We start from the raw sequence: 3,631 nt of genomic DNA on the forward strand, positions 1-3,631 counted from the left end.
TCCGTCAGTCTGTCCTTAGGATAGCACGTGTAGCCTTGAATATTCATTTCCCAGGCCCTGTCCACTTGAAGCCACGTCTGTTATCCCCACAATATCATATCTGCCAAATTCCAGAAGAGCCTCAAGCTCATTCATCTTATTTCTAATGCTTCGTGCATTCATATATAGTCGTTATAATTTGTAACTGCCCTCACCCTTCCCATCAACTCCTATTTCACTCAACCTTACAGCATGATCCACAGACACAGAATGTCATCATAGCAGGGAATAAAACAAAAGAATTGAGAAAAAAATAAATGCACAGTTGGTGCTTGTAGTTAATGTTTGTTCATTAGAAAGTAAACCTGAAATAGGGGTCTCCCAGGATTCTTTCCCCTTCTTGAGGAATTCTCTCTCCCTTACATCTAAATATTAGTACCTTGCTCTGATTTGTAACGATACTCTCGTCAACTGAAATAAAGTATCTGTTATCAAATAGACACAGAGATGTACAGCACGGGAAACAAAAATCTTTTCGATCCAACACCCCCGTGCTGACAATCTTCTCCTCTCACTCTAAACCTTTTGCACCCCACCCTGGGGTAAATTACTTTCCCATTTTCCCTACCGTGCCCCTCATGATTTTAAAAACCTTTATGATCAGCAGGCATCTGGCAATCTAGCAGAATTGCCACCTATGTTATGTGCATTTAACTGTACTAACAGTGATCAATCATTTTGTGAATTTATTTTTGCAGGAAGACATGCGGAAAGAAATCTGAAAGCACATGATACATCAACTTCTGACAGAACCACTTGATTCATTGGGACTTGAATATCAGCAGCTATTCAAATCGAGAGGAAATGTTTGCTTTTGTCTGCTTGACAGGTTTTGGACACTGGTATGGCAGGAGGAATACGGAGACATCTGAGTGAGGGAGATTCAGTGCGCTGTCTGTGAAATGTGCTTCAAACCGTTTACTCAGCTTAGGGGATCAAACTGACACCACTCACTGTGGGGAGAAACTGTGTACACATCCTGTTTGTAATTTCAAACTCAGAGCGACGCAAGGAAAGCTCCCCCAATGGGGAAACAGTGGAAATGTGGGGACTGTGGGAAAGGATTCCCTTCCCCATCAGTGCTGGAAACCCACAGACACATTCACACTGGGGAGAGACCGTTCACTTGCTCCGTGTGTGGGCGGGCATTCAGTCAGATGGGTCATCTGCAGAAGCACCAGCGGGTCCACACGGGAGAGATGCTGTTCACTTGCCCCGTGTGTGGGCGGGCATTCAGTCAGATGGGTCATCTGCAGAAGCACCAGCGGGTCCACACAGGAGAGAAGCTGTTCACTTGCCCCATGTGCGGGAAGGCATTTGCTCAATCATCTGCACTACTGATCCATAACAGGGTCCACACCAGGGAGAGGCCATTCATTCACCCCTCTCAGTGCGGGAAGGGTTTTGTGAATTCTTCCAACCTGCAGACTCACCAGCGGGTCCACACCGGAGAGAGGCCATTCACGTGCTTGGTGTGTGGGAAATGGTTTGCTTATTCATCTGCACTGCTGAACCACAAGCGGGTCAACACAGGGGAGAGGCCATTCACCTACTCTCTGTGCGGGAAGGAATTCATTGATTCTTCCAGCCTATGGACCTACCAGCGGGTCCACACGGGAGAGAAGCCGTTCATGTGCCCAGTATGTGGGAGGTGGTTCACGGAGTCATCTAAACTCCTGATCCACCAGCGGGTCCACACTGGGGAGAAACCTTTCATCTGCTCAGTGTGCAGGAAGAGATTCAGTCAGGTGGGATATCTGCAAAGGCACCAGCGGGTTCAGACGGGAGAAAAGCCATTCACTAACCCCGGAGCAGACTCACCGAACTGGAGACTTTTCCAGCTTTTTATTCTTTTCCAGATATAAACATTCATGTGAACAGCAGAGCAAGGCTAAAAAACATATTCCATTCTGGTTACATACAGATAAGAAGATTCACACGGGGAGGTGTGTAATAAGATTCACACGGGACTAAGCGACACCTTCCATTTTCGGTTAGATTCACACATGTATTGGGACACAATTTTAACCCTTTCACCACATTCCACTGCTTGGCCCAATACATGTGTTACATTATGATTCACACATGTATTGGGACATAATTTTACACCACAAGTGCTAACCACTGTGCCACCGTGCCGCCCAAAAGAAAGCATGTTTAATTCAGCTAGGTGTGTTTTTCCTACATGATGGATCATTCAAGGCCTGTAGGAGTGATCAGTCAAGCGCACACAGATCCGTCAGTTAACTCTTCTTCTTTACGAATTATTGTCTTTCACTGTTATCTGTTTAATTAAGAACATGCAATGTTTTTGTAAACTTTTGTATCAAGGAACACTACATCAGAGTAGCCAGCTAGTACTCTACTCCTAGTTAGAGACTAGTTCGTTTAGTTTATAGTATCAGTGTTATGTTGTTACAGTGTTGCTATTAGTGAATGAAGGGGCTGATTAAAATTAAACTAAACAACTGTCTGTAAGAGGTTTTTATTCCAGACTTCCAAAGAGTACAATCTCCGGGATGAACCAAGAGAGAGGCTTTACAGGTCTGAATCCACAAGGGTTTACCTGGGCTGTCTCAAATCTGTACTTTAACAATTTGACGCTGTGAGCAGGGTTCCAACAAGGGCTAAGTTTGAGTGAAACTGGAAAAGAGGAGCTTCACCTAAGGGTTAGACCTGAGACCAATGGGCCCACAACGTAAGATTATACCTTGGTTGCTCTTGGTCTGTATCGTCATGTGTGACTTCCCCCATTTCACTCTCACAGTACCCTGTTGGAACCTGAAATGAGATTGTTGAAATAGGTACTAAAGACAGAAACTGTCAAGTTTTACAATGTCGAGAATGCATTGCAAAATAATTAGTCTTATTGTTGTATAGTCGAGTTGTTATCTTCTAAAATGCTTGTGTGTGCGCGCACGCGGGAGAGAGATTAGATTACTTGCAGTGTGGAAACAGGCCCTTCGGCCCAACAAGTCCACACCGAACCGCCAAAGCTCAACCCATCCAGACCCATTCCCCTACATTTACCCCTTCACCTAATACTAACAATGTCGCATGGCCAATTTACCTAACCTGCACATTTTTGGACTGTGGGGGGAAACCGGAGCACCCGGAGGAAACCCACGCAGGCACTGGGGGAAATGTGCAATCTCCACACAGACAGTCTGCCTGAGGTGAGAATTGAAGCCGGGTCTCCGGCGCTGTGAGGCAGCAGTGCCGTCCACTGTACCGCCCAGAGACAGAGAGAGAGAGAGAGAGAGAGAGAGACAGGCACACAAAGACTTCGTGCTAACTCTCTGCAGCTTGCAGAAAGTTGAGTGAATATTTGTGTTTTGGGTCTGTGCCCTGTCGTGACTGAGGTTGGTGCCCTGCAGATCAATAGTTCTGTGAAGATTTAAAGTAGGTAGGATAAATATGGGTGTAACTCCAGATAAGATGAAAGACAAACATCCCCTAACGGAAATAATAAGTCTGTATCCTAATTATGAGAAACAATGAAGGGAACAATCGGCTGCAGCTGCTCAACAAAATAAGGATTGGTCTCTGGAAGACACACATGATTTAACTCTACTCATTAAAATTGAACAAG

At 45.3% G+C, this 3,631-nt stretch overlaps 1 protein-coding gene across 2 annotated transcripts in view; it reads left to right on the plus strand.

The window, feature by feature from the left end:
- LOC122544537 overlaps window positions 1-1,842 on the plus strand; it is a 53,493-nt gene extending 51,651 nt beyond the window's left edge. For both annotated transcript variants that reach the window (XR_006310359.1, XM_043683850.1), the window contains one exon: window positions 738-1,842. The gene's annotated coding sequence lies outside the window, so the exon portion shown is untranslated. The remainder of the gene's footprint in view (window positions 1-737) is intronic.
- Window positions 1,843-3,631: the final 1,789 nt, after the last annotated feature.

This window comes from Chiloscyllium plagiosum, chromosome 50, assembly GCF_004010195.1.
Source record: "Chiloscyllium plagiosum isolate BGI_BamShark_2017 chromosome 50, ASM401019v2, whole genome shotgun sequence".
NCBI lineage: Eukaryota > Metazoa > Chordata > Chondrichthyes > Orectolobiformes > Hemiscylliidae > Chiloscyllium > Chiloscyllium plagiosum.